Source organism: Sciurus carolinensis, chromosome 19 (assembly GCF_902686445.1).
Source record: "Sciurus carolinensis chromosome 19, mSciCar1.2, whole genome shotgun sequence".
Taxonomy (NCBI): Eukaryota; Metazoa; Chordata; class Mammalia; order Rodentia; family Sciuridae; genus Sciurus; species Sciurus carolinensis.
This window is the reverse complement of record NC_062231.1, coordinates 15,568,658-15,592,682: the sequence shown is the minus strand read 5'-3', so window position 1 is coordinate 15,592,682 and position 24,025 is coordinate 15,568,658. Positions and strand designations below refer to the sequence as shown.

Here is a 24,025-nt window from a genome sequence, read left to right as displayed (position 1 = left end):
CCAAGTACTTATAACTGCTGTAAGTACTCTGCATATATTAACTCAGTCCTCATGATGACCCTATGGAATTTTATTGATCCCATTTTATAAATGGGAAGATGAGACACACAGGATCACTAATGCCCAAATCACCAATGGTGAGAGGGGTTGAGACAAAGGAAGTTTGGCTGCAGGGTTCCTGCCCCGAGCAGCGTATCTGCAAGGAAGGATCCAGAAGCCACAGTACAGAGATAGGTAAAGGATGGCACTTGAAGGTAAGAAGCAAATAGGGTTTGGAATTGAGTAAGTTAGGACACCCTCCAGTGACAGTGGGTGCCTCTGGGCCCCTAGGCACACTTTCTCAAAGCTTTGTTCCTCTCCCTCTAAAATGAGGACTTAAAGACATGCCGGGGCAGACCTCAGTCAGATCCTATCCCTGGGAAAGAGCGCCACCTGGCGAACTGTTCTAAGAATGTCCCAGAGCATTCAACTGCAACTCAGGAGTCTTTGCTTAGTGGCTGCTCTGCCAGTATTTTAGCTGTGCAATCCTAGGCAAAGTGCTTTCACTTTCTGAGTCTCAGAATTCGATTCAACAAAATGACCCCCCCCAAAATGGAAACAATGAAAATATTTTTAAAAGTTAATACTCCCCCCACATTTCTCACCTCTTTAATTTGAAATGGAAGTGAGTAATGAACTCATGTAAATGATAATTTTAGAAGTAATAAAGCATTTTTTCTGGACAGTATAAGTTGTAACACTGCCTTTACTTTTTCTTGCCTACATTTTCTCTTCACATTTGTTTGTTTTTAATTGTGGTAAGAACAATTAACATGAGATCTACCTTTTAATGGATTAAGTATACAGCACAGCAGTATTCATTATAGGCATGATATTATAAAGCAGATCTCTAGAACTTATGCTTCTTGCATAACTGAAATTTTATACTTGTTGATCTACCTAACACTTCTTGAGTGTTTATTATATGATAAGCCTTGTTCTAAGTGTTTTATTCATATTAACTTGCTTAATCCTCCAGATAACCATGTGATGGAGGAAGGTCCAGAAAGATTGCACAGCTCACAGTATTAGTCCACAGGAGACTGAACCAATTTGTAAAGTATACAGTGATATTTGCAAGAGAATTTGCACTTGATAAACATTACCTCATTTAATCCATACAGTCACCCCACGAAACTGTAGTAGTGCTATAGTTTGGATCTTAAATGTCCCCCAAAGGTCCATGTGTTAAAGGCTTGGTCTCCAGTGTAGCACTACTGTGAATTGGTGAAACCTTTAAGAGGCAGGGCCTAGGAGGAGTTCTTAAGTCTTTGGGGGCATGCCCTCGAAAAAGACTGATCTCTTCCTCTTTCTTTTTGCCCCTGGCCATGAGGTAAACATCTTCCCCTACCACACTCCCACCATGATATACTGCCCCACCACACACCCAAAAAAAAACAGGCCCTCTGACCATGGACTGAAACCTCCAAAACTGGAAGGTTTACCTCTTTTCAAGCTCATTATCTCAGGTATTTGTTACAGTAATAGAAAGCTAACCTAAGGGGCTGGAGATATAGCTCAGTTGGTAGAGTGCCTGCCTCGCAAGCACAAGGCCCTGGGTTCAATCCCCAGCACTGCAAAAAATAAAAATAAAAAAAGAAAGCTAACCTAAGTTGCCTACTATATACCAAGCATGGTGCTGAACCTGGGGTGCGCCTTGGGGTCCTCATGCTCATGGAGCTCTCCATTTGGCAGGAAAGGAGACATGGACTAAGTACTCATGGGGTAAGTACACAATATGGGGGGAAAAAATCTAGTAGTATAGGCACTAACTTAGTCTGGAGGGGGAGAAATGTCAAAAATGATTATACCTAGTGTCAAGTTAATTACAAGTTCTGTGTGTCTGCCTGTGTCCGAGGACCCCGAGTGCTGTTTACAGACTTGTTTATCTACACTCTTCACCTACTTTGTCATCTGAGGTTCTTAACTGCATCTTTGTCCTTGTCTCCTTTATAAACCAGCACCCTGCAAAGAGTCAGGCACATAGTGGGTTCCTCAATAAGTACTTGCTCACTGAAAGCCTCTAATGTTCTTTCATGTCCAAATGCCCCTTCTCCCTTCCTCCCATTCAGATAATCCAGAGATTAGCATCTTGATCCTAAAGAAACACAAGGACAAAGGGATGCAGGTATAGTCCACTGTGCTGATCCAGCTGATGAAACTGACACAGGGATCATTCTTCACCTGCTCACCTGGAGAATAAGATGAATGAGGATAGTAACAGTGACGACCATAAGGCATAATCTTTACTGAGCTCTTACTCTGGGTTGGTCTTCTGCAAAGCCCTGGTCAACAATATCTCACTTCATCCTCACAACAACCTTCACAGGGCTGAGCTATTCCATCACCACTGTCAAGCTCTCAAAAACAGATTCATCTGGTTAGGGCTTCCAGGAAGCTAAGGCTAAGAAACAGACATGGAAGAGACATGTGGGGAAAACAGCCATGGAGGAGAGGTGCAGGAATGGGTGAGGAAAGCCCCAGACCCTGAAGCTGGCCTGACACCTATGCAGAGAGAGAGGAGAGGAAACGGAGGGTGGGAAAAACCCTAGGCCATGGTGCTCTAGTGCCCTCCCATGCACAGTCACTGGTGGGGACAGTCCAAGAAAGCATGGACTCTATGAATGCTGCAGTGCAGTCACAGGAGGCTGAAGCCACCTACACCTCATGCGAAAAGTTCTAATCTAAGCAGAGCAATCCCATGGCTGTCCCAAAAGACTTTGTGTTTCCAGTTGATTTTCCAGCACCCAGCTCATGGCAAACACTCGATACATATTTGTTGGATCAATCCATTCCTGAATCAGTCCCCTTTTATATAGAAGGAGACTTAAGTACAGAAAAATTGAGTGACTTGGTCAAGGTCGCATAGTGTGTAGATAGCCCAATTAAGATCTAAGCCCTGGTTTTCTCACTCCAAATTCCATCTGCCACTCTATCTTGGCTTTCTCCATCTTCCTCCACTTTCCCTACATCAAGCACCCAAACACTGCCTGGCTCTTACACTAGGATTCTTCATTTCATTTTTTCACTTACTCCATTGATCACTCATTCAACTTTTCTTAAAATATTGTTTTAGTAGTCAATGGATCTTTTTAAATTTTATTTATTTATATGTGGTACTGAGTCTTGAACCCAGGGCTTCACACAGGCCAGGCAAGTGCTCTACCACTGAGCCACAACTCTAGCCCTCATTCACTTTTCATTCATTCAACAAATATCTCCTATGCATTATCATGTTCCAGGTACTACTGCACAGGATACTCGGGTGACATAGAGCAATCAGAAAGATCCCTCGCTTGGAGGTTTACAACCTGGGGCATAGAGGCAGTGACATGACAAAGAATGCATGTGTAATGTGACAAATGTTACAAGAGCACTGCACTGCTAGAATTAAGTCTCTGAGGTGAGGTGGGCAGAAATCTTCATAGTTCCAGCAAGGCTCTATCACTACCTACCCCAGCCAGAGCATCACACTTCTAGAGGGAATTTAACCTCTAAACACAGAGGCCAGCCAGGGGTCATGGAGGCTGGAAATTCTGATGGTATGACATCACTTTAAGGAGGTAATGGTATCAAGCCAGGTCACCATGGTTACGCACAATGCAACCTAACAATGGCCTGAGAGATGGTGGGCCCAGAAACACATCACAGTGACTGAAGTGAATTCTTAGTTAACCAATGCAGGAAACATTTTAGAAAAAGATTTAAAGGCCCTTAAAAGTTGATCATACATGACCTGAAAAACCATTTGGAAACTCCTCTTAGAGGTCCTAAATAAAATATACAACCATGATCAAAATGGCCAAGATAAAAAAAAAAATCCCTACATTGATAGTACCTTAGGCAAAATAGAAATAAGTCCAAAAGAGAGAGCATAAGAACACCTCAGCAGCCTATATGAAATCAGAGAATAAAACTAGTTAGTCACAATTGTGAAAATCAGAAACCTTCATATCCATTAATGTGGGACTGAACAAATTCACACATTTATAAAATGGGATTTCTTTAAATTATTTTTAAAAAAATTTTTTAGTCGTTAATGGACCTTTATTTTTTATTTATTTATATGCAGTGTGGAGAATTGAACCCAGGTCCTCACACATGCCAGGTTCTACTACTGAGCCACAACTCCAGCCCTAAAATGGGATTTTAGAAATTAGGATGGCAAACACTCCTGTCTCCTGCATTGGTGCACATGGATTTACTGTGGGAGGGCTAAAGAATGATCACTAATATGTTAATAGTGGTGCCTTCTGGATACACTTGTCTGTATTGTTTGAATGTATATCATTTATAAAATTTTAAAAAGGTATAATATTATTTTAACTTTGAAAAACAAAATGATCAGAAGAGCGGTGAAATCCTCCAAAGGTTGAGGGCAACAAGAGCTAGAAGGTAGATTACAGTCCTGATGAGACTGACTAAAAGATGTTTCTATGAATCCCGAACAAGGGAAGCCATTGTCACAGACAGTCAATGTAGATTCATGAGATCTCATTTTCTTTTATTTAGAGGGTCAGTGGAAACTCCAAAATTTATATTTAGTTAGAGTTCAAAGGGAGTGGTCTAGTTGGGAACTCAGGATAAGGCCTTGTCTTGAAGCTGTGTTTGCATACATCTTAAATAAAATAAAGATAACAGCAACTGCTCATGTTCCAGGAGGCAGAAGCTGATGGAAATGATGGGGAACTAGAATCTCCCCCGAGTGACCCCTTGACTTCCCAAGGACAAAGAGAAACAACTAGAGCACAGGAATACTGTCAACATTCTTTCATTTATCTTTCATTCCTGAGGATGGAACCCAGGGTCTCACACATGATAGGCAAGCACTCTGCCTCTGAGCAACACCCCCGGCCCTAGTCAGCTGTCTCGAACTGACTTCTTTCCTCTATTCCAGCCTAACCCCATGGCCCATCAATCAAGTACATCTTGCCCTACTCTTTCCATGAGTTTCCACCCAGGATCCCGGGCCTCTATGAGTGGTTCCCAATAAACTTCTCATGTGGTCAGTGCATCCTTGTACATGGCCCCCTTCCACACAGACTCAGCATGGCCATATGACTTCACTGTGGCCAAGAGCAAGTGGAGGCTATATAAGCACTTATACCCTAAGGCTTGACTCCTTAGAATGCTCCATTTGGGGACCTAGTTGCTATGGAAAAAGGATAGGCAAGGTGAGTGAATGCTGAGAAACCAAGTGGAGGAGGGGCCAGTCACCCCAGGGTCCTAGCTGGTCCTAGCCCCAGGAACCTCGGGTGAGACCCGCAGAACTGCCTAGTCAAAACGAAGAACTATGAGAAAGAATAAACTGTTGTTTTAAGCTACTCACTTTTTGAAGTGGTTCCTCATGTCACAATAAATACCAAAAAAGTCTCTGAGTCCTGTTTTCCTGTCAGTTCTCTATTCTCCTTTGTTTTACCTACTTCAGATGACCTTAGGAATGGCGTCCCTTCCTGCGCCATTTGACCTCCCTAATAGTACAATGTTCTTCAGAATAGTCTCCAAACCTGAAAACTAGAACATCATCTATCTAAATTTAAAAGGAATCAAGATAAAACCACAAGGAACAGGTAGCCTGTCAAATCAATTATTCATTTATTCATGCAACAAATGTTTGCTGAGCACTTATTACATGTTACTATAGTCATTTAAGAACATTATAGATCCCAAAATCTACTCAAAGTTCATTTAACAAACTAGTGGAACTAATACTACCATAGAATTTTTTAGCCCATTCTTGTTATAGAGATTAAAAAAAAAAAAAAAAAAAAAACAGAAAAGTAAATCACTTCTCCTACTAAACTAAATAATAGTAGTAAGTCAAATCAGAAGTTTTCCTTTTTATCACAAAAAACAGGTAGAAATAAACAGGTACTTGCTACATGAAGATGGATAAATATGAAAACTGCCCCTGGGTCTGACCTATATATTATTTTTTATAAATAATCAGAAAGGTAGAATGCCCAATCTAGTGGACATTTATTGGTTCCTTTGTTAGAAAACACTCCTTCCTTCTCCTGCTAAGTGGATTTTCCTGCTGCTCAAATGTGTTTTCTGTTGGTTGCAAACAAAGATTCCTGAATGATACACACAATGACACTTCCAGGTTGGTAAAAGAAATCTACATTTTTCCTTATTTCTTGTCTTGGGCTATGAAGTTTGGGAGGAGTTAGCCTGCCTCTAGCTCCAGGGGTGGATCCTAGTGGGCATAAATGGTTAGGGTATCCCACATTTGACTGCAGTGATTGATTTAGGGATGGGCTTACAAACCTATCAGGGACAATGACACTCAAGGTATAGTGTTTCTGGGAAGCAGTCTGCAGGAGCTAGGAAAACACATCCCTTCTTTGCCAAGGCATGGTATAGTTACAAGTTTTGGAACTACTACAACCAGTTGGTAACTCAAAAAGAGAACTGCAGTTGCCATGTAGAAGTGAAAACTTATGAACTGGGGTTGTGGCTCAGTGGTAGAGTGCTTGCCTAGCATGTGTGAGGCACTGGGTTCGATTCTCAGCACCACATAAAATAAATGAATGAATGAATAAATTTTAAAAATAAAGGTACTGTGTCCATCTACAACTAAAAATATGTTTAAAAAAAAAAAAAGAAAAGAAAACTTACTGGCAAATAAGGAAATGGGAGCAAACTTGGTGACATCACTTGAGTAGCTGGTTCAGACCTCACCTGAAACTAACCCTAACACTGGACTTTTCAGTTAAAAGAGATTATATTCCCTTGACTGTTTAAGTTCCTTGAGCAGGTTTTCTGTTGGTTGCAACCAAAGATTCCTGAATGATACACACAATGACACTTCCAGGTTGATAAAAGATAACTGCATTTCTAGTTGGTTAATAGTTAATTGTAATAAACACTAGCAAGATAACAGTAAAGAACTAGGATTATGCAGGAAAAAAAGGCTGATGAATTTTAATACATGTAACATCCAAGGATATTAACTTAAGAAAAAAGGCCACACTCATAAAATACAAGCTATTAATGACAACATTGAAAGGAAGCACTAACATTACTGTAAAACAGGAGTCAGCCGACTTTTCCTGCAAAGGGTCAGCTAGTAAATATTTTGAGCTTTACAGGTCAAACAACTTCTCAAAACTACTCAGCTTTGCTGTTTTCAAAAGGAACCACCAACATATGTAAACAAGTGGGTATGACTGTGTCCAAATAAAATTTTATTTATGAGGATGTAGCTCAGTGGTAGAATGTTTGCCTAGCATGCACAAGACCCTGGGTTCAATTCCCAGTATCACCACACAGAAAAATAAAGATACTCTCATTTTTAAAAAATTCTATTTATGGGCATTACAATTTGAATTCTGTATAATTTTCACCTATTACTAAATGCTATTCTTCCTTTGACTTTTTTTCAACTATTAAAAAATGTAAAACTATAACTGTAGTTGCAACTTGTATAAAAATAGGCCTCAGGCTGGATTTGGTGGGTGGGCCATACCTATTGTTTATCTCTCCTTGCTGTGAAGGATTTCCTAAAGTTAATGATGCTAGGTCCTGGTAGGAAAGAGGGGGAACATAAAGATGTGGGAGTACCCATACACTGCCATAACCTTTATTTTTATGCAGTGCTGAGGATCGAATCCAGTGCCTCATGTGTGCTAGGCAAGTACTCTACCACTGATCTACAACTCCAGCCCCAAGGGATCTTTCAAGACAGAAAACCGATGTCATGTCCTGCTATAGTTTGAATGTCCCCTCCTGCAAAACTCATGCTGAAATTTAATTGCCATGAGGGCAGTAGTAAGAGTTGGGACCTTTAAGAGGTGCTTAGGACAAGAGAGCTTTGTCTTGTGGAGGGAAGTGTCAATACCACAGGAGTGGCTCCTGGAAAGGATAAATTTGGCTTTCCTGTGTTTCTTTTTCTCCCTCTCTCTTTCACCATGTTATGTCTTCAACCATGTTATGATATTAGATGCAGTACCCCAGTTTTAAACTTCTCTGCTTCTAGAACCATGAGCCAAATAAAACTCTATTGTTTACATTATCAGTCTGTGGTATTGTATAGCAGCAGAGAAGAGAAGAACAAATGTCCCTCCTGTGCTGAAAATCCTCCACTGCCCCCATCTACAAGGCTGAGGTAACCTGCAACCCACCGCGTTCCCAACCACTACTTCTTTCTCCACTCCTCCCATACTCAAGCTTTTTTGCCGTTCCTCAAACCTCAGGCAGGGCCTTAGCTTTTGCTACTGTCCTCTTCTGGAAAGTTTTTCCCCTAGATGCCCATGGGGCTTGTTTACTCACCTCCTTAAGTCTGCTTAATTACCACCTTCTCAATGAAGTCTTCCCTCATTAGTCTGTTAAAAAAATTATAAACATTTTCCCCATAGGTCCCTATCTTCTCCCCATTTTCCCCTTTGTATTTATCCAGTTTGAATACAAATAATTTACTTCTGTCTACTGTATATCTCTGCTCATTAGAATATAACTCTATGAGGGCAGAATTTTTGTCTGTCTCCATGCTGTACCTCTGTGCCAGAAGCAGGAGTTGGCACATCACAAGCACTTGATGTCAACTGAGAATGAATGAATTAATTAACAGAAATAGAGAGAGATAATTGTGATTAACAGTGAATAAAGAAACACAGGGGAATACCTAAGAGAGAAGTCTAACCCAGCTGTGGAAGGTAAGCAGAGTGGGAAGGTGTCTGGGGCAGAGACCAAAAGGAGACATATTTCCTATTCTAAAGGGCACTCAAAGCAGAAGAGGGGGGAAAAGTGTCCATTCAATGAAAGAGATGTATTAACAGTTATGGAGATTTTTACCTCACTGTAGCCCCGCACAATACATACGCAGCCTGTCCTCTCCCTGAAGCTACAGGGCTCTGATCCCCACCTCCAAATCCGGTTCTGCTCCCAGTCCCCAGGTTGGTATAGACCTGAGAGGTCTTGACCACGGGCATTTCCAGCACCCCTATGTAGAAACCAGCACTGAGTTCCCTCTCTTCCCAGCAAGAGCTGGGGTGGGGGCCTGGCACTGGGTCCCCAGTTCTGATAACCCAAATTCAGCTTCTTTCCCTGTGCCTAGGGCCTTGTCTTGGCAAAGTTCTGGCCCCTGTGGATTCCAGAACTGCCTTGGAAGCACCAGAGCTATTAGTAGTTCTTATCCAGTGAAAGTAATAGAAAATCCAACTCTAACTGATTAAAATACTGCAGAGATGTATTGGCTAAAAAAATAATAATAATAATAAAAGATCTAGTGATAGGGCTGCCCCTGGGCTCTGGGTTTAAATGAAGCCATTGAGATTGTATTTCTCTCCATTTCTCAGCTCAATTTCCAGCCAGGCTCCTCCACGAACCGCAGTCTCTGCCAGCAGTTTCAGATTTCACCTCAAGGTTTGGAAGAGATGCTGTCCCTCCAGCCTCACCTTCTCCAGGTTGACACACCAATGGGAAAAGGGCACCTTCCTCTCTCCCACCAATCCCACAAAAGTTTCACTGCATCTCATTGTGTCATGTGCCCATCCCTAAACCAATCACTGTGGTCCTCTCTCCCTCCATGGTAGATTTGACATCCTGATTGGCCAGGTGGGGATCACATGTTCAAGTAGAAAAAGAGAAAAGTCTTGCCGAGATCACACTAGCCTGAAAAGAAGAGAAAACACAAATCTGGGCTGGAAGGGGAAGGAAAAGCAATGGTTAGGGAGGAGGAAACAGTAAACTCTCATACAAAATTTATCGTTGCATAGGCTGGCCTGCCCTAACTCAAAAAGATAAATAATAGCCCTGGATTGAAGAATTGTTTTGTCTTCCACCCATTATACAAAATTTAAAAATAAATGCTGAAAACATATTCTCTATGATAAAGTGAATATCAAAGGTGTATAAAAAAGTAGGTGTGGTGACACACACATATGATCCCAGCAACTCAGGAAGTCAAGGCAGGAGGATCACAAGTTTGAGGCCAGCCTCAGAAACCTAGTAAGGCTCTAAGCAACTTAATGAGAACCTGTTGTAAAATAAAAAAATTTTAAAAGAAGCACCCCTGGGTGCTCGCTTCGCAGCACATATACTAAAATTGGAATGATACAGAGAAGATTATGATGGCCCCTGCACAAGGATGACACACAAATTCGTGAAGCATTCCATATTTTTCCAAGAGTCTGCATGTACAGGAGGTGGGCCGGGCTGTCCACAGGGCGGTAGGCCAGGGTAGAGTCCTCGGGACAGGAGGAGAAGCCAGACTTTCCTCAGTAATGTTCCAGTAATGGTGCTTATTCAGTAAAATAATAAAACAGCAGGTTTACACTTAAAAAAGAAAAGAAGAAGAAGAAGAAGAAGCACACTGGGTTCACTTCCCAGTACCAAAAAAAAAGGTACAAAATGTACATTGAAACATATGAGAGCCTAAATGATGAAAAGGATTTTTCAATATAATTTACTTACGAGATTTTAAAAAAATAGAATGCAAGGCTATTAATATACACCTTTTAAAGATGAGTGAAAAAGTCAGGTGCCTGCAATCCCAGCAGATTGGGAGGCTAAGGCAGGAGGATGGCAAGTTCAAAGCCAGTGTCAGCAAAAGCAAGGCACTAAGCAACTCAGTGAGACTCTGTCTCTAAATGAAATACAAAATAGGGCTGGGGATGTGGCTCAGTAGTCGAGTGCTCCTGAGTGTTCAATCCCCAGCACAAAAAAAAAAAAAAAAAAAAAAAAAAAAAAAAAAGATGAGAGAAAAAGCACAAAAAAATAGAGAAGGGAAAACAGATATGAATGACCTAAGTTATGTCTGTGGTCAAAACCTACTTTAACAGATTTCGAAGGCTAAACTCCTTTTTGGTAATGCAATTTTGCTCTATCAGATATTTCATGAAATTGGGTCTTAGCTAAGCCCAAAACTGTGTTTTGGTTTTCAGGGATGGTCCCACTCCCATATATCAAGAAATTTGTCCCACGTGATTTTCTTCAAGCTGAATTTTTGAGCCAAAATTTTTATCCTTCTGAAGGGATGCATTAAATATATTTGTTTAAAAGTCAGCTCTCCAAGCAATTTCTAAAGTTAATAAAGCAACATTTGATTTATTCATTGTTCTGCCCCTCAACTACTCCCTGCTAAGCATCTTAAGGCAGGAGAGGAGGTTGAAAGAAGGTTGTTTTGTTTTTAAGCCTGAGAAACTGGGGCTTCCCTGCATTTTAAAGCACAAAGGCCTATTATTTGAGGCAAGGGGCCAGGGAGGCACAGTAATTCAATTTTGTAGGCCACAGTGTACTTCTTCCTTTCTCCTGCCAAATCAAGGCTCACACCAATCCCAAGTGGACCACAATGGGCCAGTCCTCTGTGAAAAAGTGAAAGCAGTCGAGGAAAAAGAAAAAGGGGCCAGCCAGGAGCGAGTTAGCCTGGGGAGCACTCATTATATCCGGAACAGAGCCAGTGAAAGGGCCTTTGCAGAGCTGCAAAGGGAGTGGGGCTGCTGGCGAGTGTGGACTCCATTCACGCTCCCATTGTAAATTCCATCTGTGTGCTATCACTTCCTGACCCAGAAACAGGGAAATGCTTCAGCCATCAATTTCCTTAGGAGCTTGCCTGGCCACAAAACTGTTCCCTCTGGAGTTCACCAGCTCCTTGGAGATTTGGTAAAGGTTTAGATCACATTTGCCTGCCATTCCTTCGCCCCGTTTATTTACTAGAGGGTCTTATCTTTCTCTACCTTCCTTCCAAAAACTAGAATCTCAATATGGGGAAATGAAGCTATGGTGTTTATGAGGAAAATTCGGGGGACAGTCACAAATTCTCCTGTCTTCATAAGAAAAACTTACTATGTGTGGCTGAAGCCAGTCAAGTGCCCTTACAGGAATTTGACTGTGTTTAAGTCTGAGAATAAGCTTGAAAAACTCAAGGTATGAATAAGAAAACAGAAAATGAAGTAGAACAGTGGTTCTCAAACTCTAGCATGTTTCAGAAAGATCCGGAAGACTTTTTGATTCAGTAATTCTGGTGTGGGGCCTATAAGGCTTCTAACAAGTGCCCAGTAAGGTTGATGCTGGTCCTGGGACCACACCTGGAGAACCACTGATAAAGGGAATGACTACCTCAGGCCTCAGACATCAAGAAAGACATGAGATATAGTCAAAGCCTCAATAATATCTGGATTCAGACTTACATTTTGAGGTAGCCGCCTACAAGCACAGGTTAAGTGCTTTATATGGGTACTGGTTATGGTTCTCAAACTATCATGCAGGTATGCACAAAAGCATAATATTTGTATAATTCAACTTCATATCTGACCAGGGTGGCAAAAATATGACCTCAGCTAATTTGAAGTCTTTCCATTTTCAGAAAATGCCTCCAGGTTCTGAGTATTTATGGAAAATGGAAAGGGATGTATTCTGGTCTTTGTTGTCCTCTATCCATGCAGTTGTCTAGTGAAATTGTCATCAGCGTGTCTGGCCCATAGGCATCGGTCCTCACTGATCACCACTTGATGTGTCCCTCACCCGCAGGCCACCTGACCTCTTCCAGCATGGCACCCTTTCCAGGCCACACTGCCAACCCCGAATCCACTGGTTCACTATCCAGCCATGTCCTTTCTCCTCAGGAATCTACCCAGGAAGCATGGCACAGGAGCCCCCTCTCTCTGGGACTGGCTGCATCTCCACATTCATCACACCCTTTGTCTCTCTTTCTTTCTACCTGTACCCTTTTCTGCCCAGAACAGTGGAATCTTTGCTAGTGTTAGGGAGAGTTTTTCTCTCCCTTCAAACCCCTTGCCCTCTTCATTTTAGCCATGTCCAAGTGCTCTTGATGTTTCCTGAGGGCTTTAAGCTTTTGAAAACCAAAGCCAGAAAGATTCTATTTTGATTTGTCTGCTCTGACATTTCCTTTCCTGAGTCAATAAGCACAGAATGGCCTGCCTGCTTGAATAGGGAAAACTGAACAAAGGCGAGATGATTTAAACACTCACACACATAACAGCATTTTAAAAGTTCTATCTTGCAATGCCTGCATTCTCTTCTTTAATCTTCAAGGCAATTCTGTGAAGTAGTTATTATTCTTCCCATTTCATAGATGCGAAAATTGGGGCTCATAGAGATTTAAAAGCCTTGCTTAAAGTCATATAGTGCCAGATTTTAAAACCAGGTTCTAAATCCAAGGCTCAGTCCACTGTACCTCAGTTTGTCCTCCAAAAGGGAAAAGGAGAGAGGGAGGAATGTCAATGCAGAATGTGTGGCCTAGAACACTGATCAGGGGATATATGTTAGGAAATTACTTGGGCCAAGAGATACTGTTAAGCCAAGATGTAGGTGATATCAAGGCAGAGTAATAAAATAAACCAAGAGATAAGAGCTAAGGGAAGTAAGATGCTAACAGGTTTGTAAACGCCAGAGATTAAGTAGTTAACAAGCCCAAAGCCAAGGCCACAGGACAAGGAATAATCATGTCTTGACTGTAAGAGAAGGTAAGACTTGCAGAAAATTAAGATCAAAACCAGAGGGAGAGGCTGGGTTGTGACTCAGTGATACAGCACTTGCCTAGCACGTGCGAGGCACTGGGTCGGAGTCTCAGCACTACATATAAATAAGTAAATAAAAATAAAGGTTCAGGCTGGGTGTAGCTCAGTGGTACAGCATTTGCCTAGAATTGTGAGGCACTGGGTTCAATCCTCAACATCACATAAAAATAAATAAAATAAAATAAAGGTCCATCAACAACTAAAAAAATATTTTAAAAATTAAAATTAAAATTAAAAAATAGGGGCTGGGATTGTGGCTCAGTGGTAGAGCACTTGCCTGGCATATGAGAGGCACTGGGTTCAATCCTCAGCACCACATAAAATATAAATAAAATAAAGGTACTGTGTCTATCTACAATAAAAATATTTTTTAAAAATTTGAAGGGGCTGAGGAGATAGCTCAGTCGGTAGAGTGCTTGCCTTGTAAGCACAAGGCCCTGGGTTCTATCCCCAGCACCCAAAAAAAAAAAAAAAAAAATTTTGAAAAATAAAGGTTCATCAACAACAAAATATATATATAAATATTTTTTATATATTTTTTCTTTAAAAAAAAAGAGGGAAAGTTATATTCCAGGTATGTATAGTATGTCAAGAAACATTTTACTGTCATGCTAAAAAGAATTAAAAAAAATTGCTCACATTAAAACACACACACACACACACACACACACACACATACACCCACACACAGGGATCTTTGGCTCACAGATACTGACCAGGACAGGAGTCATAAATCTAGGGAGTCATGGAGGTAATTCAGGCACCAGTAGTCAAGAGCTGGACCTTACACTAAGAGAGGGTACACTTCCTCTTTATGTTGTCCTCCTAGGGGAGAAACTTGGCCTCCAAGATTGTGTAGGAACACAATTGTGAGAGTGAGGAGGGGAAAGTTCCTCATAGAGCAAAGTCCTCAGAGTCAAAATGCATGTCATTGTGCACAGTGGACATCTGTTGTTTTTATCTTACATGCCTTCTGATCACGAAGTCCATCTCATCCTTTAGGGAACAAATTCCCCCAAGCCTAGTTTATGGGTTCAAGAGGGACTGACAGCCTACTGATCCCACCTGGATTCCATCACAGTGATTGGTTCAGGGGTGAGCATGTGACCCAGGGCTAGGCAATCAGTTTGAATCTCAACATTTTTCTAAATTCCAGGAAAAGAGGTAACTCGGTCCACTGGGCATGGAAGAGGCATAGAAGGTTTTGGAGCAGGTGGTATCGGTCTGGAATATCTCCCAGGAAGAGCTTGCCTGAGAATAAAGCCAACAGCAGAGAAAATGAGGCTAAAATATAGAGGGAGACCAGAAGACAGGGAAACTGTATTTTAAGAACATTCCTTGAGGCCCTCGATGTGATTAAAAAAAAGTCATCTACTTGGAACATCTCAGTTAAGTGAACCCATGAATTCCCTTTTGTGGTTCAGTATTAGTCACATTCTGAAAGAGTCTTTGCTAATTTCACTGTGCATAAAAATTTGCCCTGAATAACGAAAATAAGGACACTCTAGGCACAACAATGTTTTGTGAAATGTTCAGTGGATGCTAACTGAGCATCCACTCAGTTTTTGCTATCATAAGTCTCATCTTTGGTTCTTGCTAAACTGCTCACTGATTAAGGGAAATGGTCTTTTAAGACCCAACGAAGGACAGAGGTTAGGATTCTAGGAAAATTCTCTCCAGTCAGCAAATATTCAGTGTGGGTATGCTGTATATAAGCTCTGAACAATGTTAGCTCCCAATGTGACCAATTAAAATTTTAAAAACCTAATTCCAATATTTAATTATTCACAATGCTGTACGAGGCCCACACAAAGACTGTTACCATCTATGTCCAATATGTGCTTAACAGCTGGTAGTTTTAAAAAATGTCCACAAATTACTTGACACTCCTCCCATTAAAATGGAGATATCTAATTTATTGCCCCTTGAACATGGACCAGAAGTAGTGACTCACTTCTTGGTGGAAGAGCTGCTTTGTGACTTCCACCTGCTTCTCACTCTATTGAGATGCTAGCCTTTGGGACCACACCGTCAAGAAGCCTAGGCCACATGGAGCAGACCCAGGTCAGCCCCAGTAGACCCTCCACCAACATCCAGAATCAGCCATCAGACAAATGAACAAATTAGCCTGGCATGGTGTAGCAGGAACATCTATTCAGCAGGATCTTGTCTGAGTTCTTGACGTAAAGTCATCATAAGAGATCAAAGTGATTTTTACTATTTTTAAGCATTATGTTTTAGGTTAATTTATTCCGCATCAGTAGATAAGTAACACAAAGTCCAGGACCAAAACAGCACATGGTGATCAGCCCAAGTGCTAAGTCAGATCAACTAACAGTTGTAGAAAGTTGCATGGGAGCTGAATGAAAAAGAGGAGATAGAATTAAATTATAATATTTGCCATGAGCTGAACATGGAAGTAGGAAGCAACAGTACTTGTATTTTTTATTTGCCAGCCATGGTCTAAGACAACCAACTACAGACCCAATAAAATGTTCAAAGAAGGAAAGGGAGAAAAAGACAGATAATGGGGGTAGCAGAAAAAGCCCTGACTTGGAGATAAGACACAGTGGGCCTGCTGCAGTGGTGCACATCTATAACCCCAGAGACTCGGGAGTCTGAGGTAAGAGGATCACAAGTTCAAGATCAAACTGGGCAACTTAGTGAGACCCTGTCTCAAAATAAAAAATAAAAAGGGCTGGGGGTATAACCCAGTGGTAAAATGCCCCTGGGCTAAATCTCTAGTATATATAAAAAAAAAAGTCACAGCAGTTCAAGTCTCAGTTAGTCATGAGCTATGAACACTTAGTCAAGTCATTTAAACTCTCTGGGCCTCAGTTTCCTCATCTATAGAATCAATTGTTATGAAGGGTAAATTAAATGAAATAATGATACAAAAGTTGGTTTTAGGTTCTTAATGGAGTGTGGTGGGAATCTAGGCTGAGCCTAAGCAAACTTTGGGTGTGTGAGACAGATTTGAGATAGACCTGACTTTCAAAAACAGCATTAAGTGACAGCATTTGAGGCCTTCCCAAAGCTTTACTTCCCAAAATGCATTCTGCGAGGTACAGTAGGTCCATAGGATGTTAACAGTTATGCTCTGTGAAATACTGGTTATGGGTCTGGGGATATAGCTCAATTGGTAGAGTGCCTGCCTCGCAAGCACAAGACCCTGGGTTCAATCCCCAGCACCACAAAAAAAAAAAAAAAAAAAAAAAGAAATACTGGTTATGTGAAATCTTGACGGTGTTATGCAAATAAAGTTTGCTTCTATACATTTACCAGATAACCCAGCAGCCCCATTCCCAGGTATTGATCTTAGAGAAGAGAAATTTTCAATTCACACCAAAATGTGAACACAAATGTTTATAGCAATTCTGTTCATAGTCAACACTGACAGGGAATAATGTAAAAATCCTTCAGCAGGATAAACAAATTTTGCTACATCCCTACAATAGAATATGAATCAGCAATAAAAAAGACCTAACCATTCATACATAAAACAACCCAGATGTGTCTCAAAGGTATTATCTGAGTACAAGAAGCCAGTCACAGTCACAAATCTATGAATTCTATGATTTCATTTATATGACACTCTTAGACTGGGAGGGGAAAAAACACAACTGTAGTAGGGAACAGATTAATGGCTGCCAGGGATGTAGGGGTAGGGACAGCACAGGGAGTTCTGGTGTCAGGTGAAATTGTTGTATATCTGAACTGTGTTGGTGGCGATGTAAATCTACATATGTACGAAATTCCATAGACCTATATACCCCAGAAAGTTAATTTTGCTGTATGTCATGGTTTGGATCTGAAATGCCCTCCAAAGACCTGTTAAGGGTTTGTTCCCTAGCCCAGGAAACTATAAAATAGGATTCTTTATAACTAGACTTCTCAGAACCTTTAATATGCTAATGAGCATCTGTGATTCTCAAAGACTGGAAAATTATAGAAATGCATCATTTCTATAATTTATTTGACAAGGAAACTTCTTTCTCAGAACATCTCAAAATTCTACTGTTTTCTAGATTCATTATGGGAAATTAAGCTAGCAGGAGATGTGAGCCCATGCCTTGATGTCTAAAATAGAGGGAAGACTAAAATGACATGTGGTGAACTGGGTACTACTTACCATCACAGTCTCTGTGTCCTAAACATCCCTGGATGAGAAGGTCCAGACAACAAAAAGTAATGGGCATTTCTGGTTTTCTTTTTTCTTAAAGTCTATAATATATCTAACTACAAATACATATCACTCCCTCTCTTTCTCTCTCCCTCCGTCTCTCCTCTCTCTCTCTCTCATATGCACACACTTATTAATCTGTGCTTAAACACTGAAAGTCTTAACTCTAAATAGATTTTACCAACAGATTGACAGTAGTTAAATTTGGACGGAAAGATACTGAGTAACTTGAAATATTTTTTCTCCTTTTGCTTTTCTATATTTTCCAAAAATTTTTTTGCAAGGAATACAGATCACTTACAAAACAAAATCACAAATAGCTAAGAATTTAAAACAAGAAAACTTGGATTAGGAATGTAACTCAGGGGTAGAGCACTCTATTAGCCTGTATAAGGCCCTAGGTTCAATCCTAGTACTACCAAAAATTAAAAATTAAAATACCTACCATGTTCCAGGTACTATGCAAAGTATTTTCCTGTCTTATTTAATCCTCATAATTTATATGAGAGGCACTATTACTGATCCCATCTTAAAGATGAAGAAATGAGGCTTGAAACCATGTGCTGTAGATTGACTTTAGAATACAATTATATATACACACATGCACACATCCGGCTACCCTCACGTAAGGACTCAGATCTGACCATCTTCCCCAGTTCCATATATCCCAATTATTCTCACCTAGGCAACTAGCTATGTGGTAGATTGAAAAAACTTGGTTACAATGTTTTGGAGCTCTTTCTTTCAAGAGGAGAGTCCCCATTTCTCAAATCTGAGCTGGACTTGAGACTTACTCTGACTGATAGACTATGGCAGAAATGACACTTTGCAAGTTCCTGAGGACTTAATTTCACCCCCACGGTGTAAGGAAGTTCAAAATAAAACACCATATGGAAATAGAGGCTCAGACAATCCTGCTATCCCAAATGAGCCCAGATCCTATAAGCAAGACCTGGCAAAATTAGAAGAAAAACCCAGAAAACCCCAAAAATAGTGAAAAGTAAAACCAGAAGAAAATTTACCCAGAAAATTCATAATATAGTGAAAAGAAATACATCCATGCATCACATGTTTTTGTCAATAATGGACCACATAGTGAGGCACAGTGGCTCATGCCTCTTCTCCCAGCAACTCAGGAGGCTAAAGCAAGAGGATCCCAAGTTCAAGGCCAGCCTCAGCAACTTAACAAGACCCTGTCTTGAAGTAAAAAATAAAATGATAAAGAAGCCCAGGATTCAATTCCCCCACCACAAAATTTTTTTAAAAATGATGATCCAATAAAATTATATCACCTAGTGACATAGTAGTTTATGTAAGTATAACACTCTATGATGTTCACACAACAGAATTGCTAAATGATGCATTTCTCAGAATGTACCCACATTGTTAAGCGGTGAGTAGTCATTGATTTAAGTAATTGTGGGATGATTTGTTATGCAGCAAAAGCTAACTGATACAACTTGAATTTACAGGTGAGAGAAGATTTCAAGTCATTGAGATGCCTGTGCTTGATCCAGACTACTAATATAATGCAATGTGGGGCAAGCCCTTTCAGTAAGATTCACTTATACCTCCTTTCCTAGTATACAGATCAAACCCAAATTCCACACCCAGAGAGTGACTATGGATGTCACATTCCCTTCCAAATGGACTAAAGGTCTCCTCTTTGCAAAACAGAACTATATGCAACTATAGATGCCAGTGAGAAAGTGCAGGAGATTATGCAAAAAAAAAAAAAAAAAAAGACTGTCAAGAGAGCTCTTTCTATAGGAAAGCAAGGAACTGTTTGCATAGGAAAACGTGTGCTGAAACCAATCAATGTTTTTTCTTTCCTTTTACAACACATTAGGTTTTCTTCCAAGATTTACTGACTCATGAAACATTAACTGTGGCAGGCTGAGTTTCAATTAAGACAGAAGGAAAGGGTCATTTACCTACAACTAAACACTCTTTGATAATAATGGACTCATGAACAAAAGGAACTTGCTGCAAGGAGAATAAGACAAATTGTTACCACAGTTGTCATTTTTATCCAGACACAAATGGCCTTGGACCAGAAAATCATATTAGCTCAAAACATGATATGGAACCCGCTACTAATACCAGGAGATGTCTCTTGCATGTGGGTAATACCCTATGAAATCAGCAACCATGATGGTAGGGGGAAAATGTCCTTACTTATTGACAGGATAACTTAGTATATTATTGTTTTATAAGATTCCAGAATATTTGCACATATTAATCAAGATATTCTTAAAATAAAATCATTGTCAACTTTCAAAAATGCTTTTCTTTACCATTAGTAAGGAAGAACACAAACAATAATAAAGCCATCAAACTCGGTGGTATAAAACTATGTAACTCATGAAAAGTAGCACCACCAATAAAACAATGTGAAGGTGACCAGGGCTGGATGATGATAATCCTTTTCAGGCGTAAGGGTCTCATAGGAAAAAGAATCCAGATGGTATCTTGGGGCTCCTTCACAGCAGATGACTTTGTATTCTGCTCTCTTTGGACACAGCAGCCTCTCTGCCTTCCTTCCTCTCCATTTCTCATATTTCTTGGCCCTTTCCCTGTGTTGATTTCAATCGCTTGGCCCCCTTCTAATTCCTCCTTTCCTTGAACCTTAGTCCTCTCCTTTCTGCCTTACCTGATACACAAAGAGCATAACTGCTCCTCACATGACAGCCCGCATTCTTCTGGAGGAAGTACAAAGAGAGAATTCTCTCTCTGACAGGAGTCAGGTTACTCAGCAATTTCCCATGTCCTTCTTTTCTCAAAGTGACTCTCTCTTTCTCCCTACCCCATCAAGCAAACATCCGATCTATTGGGAGGGTACGTTTGATTACTAGTAAAATGAAGTGAAAGTAGATTTAATCAATTTTTTAATAAAAAATTTAAGCAATTTTTCCCTGGGTGGGGCATGGAATCCAAGGCATGACACATGCTCGACAAAGGCTCTACCACTGAACTACACCCAGTCCCAAACATAGACAACTTTTATTTAAATGGCACTTTCAGATGTTTCCCTAGAGTAGTACTCAACATAGCTTCTAACATATACACTACCTGCCACCTCTCAACATAAGACCTAGGCTCTGCCATCCAGGAGAACACACAGCAGAAATGACAAGGAATAATAACGAACTGTTTGATGGATAACCTGGCAGACACAGCCTCAGCCTCACCAATCTCAGGGTACGGAGTCTCTGTTTCTTCATTTTTAATATGGGTCTAATGATATCAATAACACTTGCTTCACAGGGTTATGGCTATAGGGGTCAAATTAGGGTGTATGTGTGTAGTTTTGATTTTGCAACTTCCTGTGAGTCTGTAATTATTGCAAAATAAAAAGTTAAAAGAATTTTTTAATGTAATTGAATCCTGCAACTATGCAATTAAATTTCAATTCCATTCAATCAGCACTAACTCAGTCAGATCCTGGGCTATAGAAATTGGAAATAAATAGGAAATCCGTGATCCCTGAAACTAAAGCACCCATGGTCTGAGGAGCAGACACATAAGAAATGTAAAACAGTGTGTTATATACTGATTGATCTATAGGAAATGAATCAGAGGCATGTGTGTTGGAGGGGTAGGGAAAGAAGGATGGCAACATCAAAGGATGCTATGGAAACAGAGGATAATAATATGAGTAACCATCTCTCATTAATGTACTACTCACTATATTAGGTACTTTATAGACAATATTCTCAAAAATAAAGACTAAATAGAGGTTTGCCCTTTATAAAAAAAATATCCCACTCATTACAGAGTTTGGCTTTGGCAGCTGCCAGGTCTAATGGCTCGGGGAGACTAACAGTTGACTGTGCCACTGGAAGAGGGAAAACACTGAACTAGAGTGAGAAGTACTGGGTTCTCATACTGCTCTGATACTATGTGGCTCTAGGATGTTCCTTAGCTCTCTGGATCTCAGATTCTTCACCTACAAAAAGGAAATTTGCACCAGCTAAACTTACAAAGTTGTTGGGATAATGGGTATGAGAAAAGCTTTGAAGTCTATCCAGTGTTCTTCAAGGTAAGGCCCAGGCTAGAAATTTGCCTGCCTACAGGGACCAGGGAGGTAACATAATTGACTAAGGGAACTCTGCTAATTGTATCAATTAGCTATTACTATATAACAAATCACCCCACAACCTACTAGCTTAGGTCAACAATTATAAACTACTTTTCACTATTTTATTGACTACTGGGTAGTTTCTCTATGGTTTTGCCTCATCTAACTTACACAGCTACCTTTATTTGGAAAGCTGACCAGGACCTGAGCTCATTTGGGGCAGCAGGACAGCTACGTTTTGTTGGGTGATGTTGAATGTTGCTATGTAGGTGGCCTCTATTGCCACCTTATTTCCCTCAAAAAATCAAAAGAGGGGCTGGGATCGTGGCTCAGTGGTAGAGTGCTTGCCTAGCATGTGTGAGACACTGGGTTCAATTCTCAGTGCCACATATAAATAAATAAATAAAGCTTCATCAACAACTAAAAATATAAATATTTTAAAAAAGAAAAATCAAAAGATTAGTATGTATGAGTGTGCATGTATAAATCTTTGATTTTTAAATATTAGCTAATTTTTTAAGCAGAAAATTTTGTGTGAGCGTACAAAAAAAAAACCCATCTATGGACTGGATTTGGTGCTTGGGCCACCAATAGTAAGTTCCATGTAAAATAATGTTTTCAGCTGACCCTTACTTCTGTGTGCCTTCTATTAGGTTTTCCTCAGTCCCAGAAAGCCATATCAGAGTAACTTGGGCTCTCTCTTCCTTAGTCCTCATCCTCCTTGACAGTGCTTCTCAAAGTGAGATCCCCAGATCAGAAACATCAGCATCACTGAGAATTTGTTAGAAATGCAAATTCTTATTCCCACGCCAAACCTACTGATTCACTCTTGAGATGGGGCTCAGGAATCAAGAATTTGTAGACCAGTGTTTCCAAATGTGGTTCATGAAGACCTAGGCCAATGAACTACCCCACCAAAAAGGTTCTGTGAAAATACAAGTCTTGGGAAATACTGCATACTAAGACAAATTAACATCTCAAAGCTATGAATCATCTTGCAGAAAAAAAAAAGTTCATAATTTTGTCAACCCTGGCATTTGCTCACAGAACCTGTTTCTTACATAACACCTATTATTTTCCCATGGAACCAAAGTTTCACATAACATTGGGGAGTGCGACTCTGAGCCATAAAAAGATAATATAGATTTGGAATATGGAAAGGGTCATGAAAACAAGGTTTCAGTAAGAGAAATTTGACAGTAATGTGTAGTGATATTAAAGGAGGAAAAGAAGCTGGGGATATAACATAGTGGCAGAGCACTTGACTAGCAGTGTGCAAGGTCCTGGGTTCCATCCCCAAGACTAAAAAAAGAAAAGAAACAAAAACTAAAACAAAAACAAAGAAAATGAATGAGAACCTAGAAGCAGCGAGCCCAGCTAAGAAACCTTCACTTTAGCAGTGAAGGTCTACAGTGACAGAGGCTTTGACCTTCAGTGGGAATGGGGAAGAAAAGGAAGATAATGAGATATTTTATGGAAAAGTGCTTGCATATATGGATTATAAATAGAAAATAATGATAGAAAGCTCCAAAGTTTGCACTCTGATAAGTGAAAGAATAAATAGTCAATGATGAGGGGGAAAAATTAAAGGAAAGACTGGTTTAGGGACAAAAATATCATATGTCGAGCTGGGGATATAGCTCAGTCATTGTTATGGTTTGGATGTGTCCCTCAAAAGCTCCTGCTAATGAAGGAATATTCAGAGGTGAAATGATTAGTTGATGAGCACTCTTCAATCCATCCTAATATGAATGGACTAACTGGGTGGTTTTTGTAGGCAAGCAGGGTCTGGCAAGAGGAGGTGGGTCTCTGAGCACTTGCCCCTTCTTGACTGCTCTCCCCGTCTTGCCTGCTACATCCTGGGCTGCTTTTCTCTGCCATGCTCTTCCACCATGACATAATGCCTCACCTCAGGCCCCAAGTGATAGAATCTGCCAACCACAGACCGAATCTCTGAAACGGTGATCTCAAATTAAACATTTCCTCCTCTGAGTTGATCTTGTTGGATGTTTTAGTCACAGCCACAAAAAGCTAACTAACACAGTGATACAGCATGTGCTTAGCATTCATGAGGCCCTGGTTCAATCCCCAGAACCATACACAAAGAAATATGTTCAGTTCTCAATGTGTTGGATTTGGAATCATGATAGACAGAGGGTCTGTAAGAAATATCTAGCAGTTTTTGGAATTCTAAGATTGTGTAAGAGTTATCAAAATTTTAGATTAATTTGGGAATCATCA

At 40.3% G+C, this 24,025-nt stretch overlaps 2 non-coding genes across 2 annotated transcripts; both read left to right on the top strand.

Annotated features, from left to right (window-relative positions):
* Positions 1–7,239: 7,239 nt before the first annotated feature.
* Trnaa-agc (transfer RNA alanine (anticodon AGC)) lies at positions 7,240–7,309 on the top strand. The gene has a single exon. It is a non-coding gene; the product is annotated as a tRNA-Ala (tRNA).
* Positions 7,310–10,058: 2,749 nt separating this feature from the next.
* Positions 10,059–10,164, top strand: LOC124971263 (U6 spliceosomal RNA). Its single transcript, XR_007106316.1, has one exon. It is a non-coding gene; the product is annotated as a U6 spliceosomal RNA (small nuclear RNA).
* Positions 10,165–24,025: the final 13,861 nt, after the last annotated feature.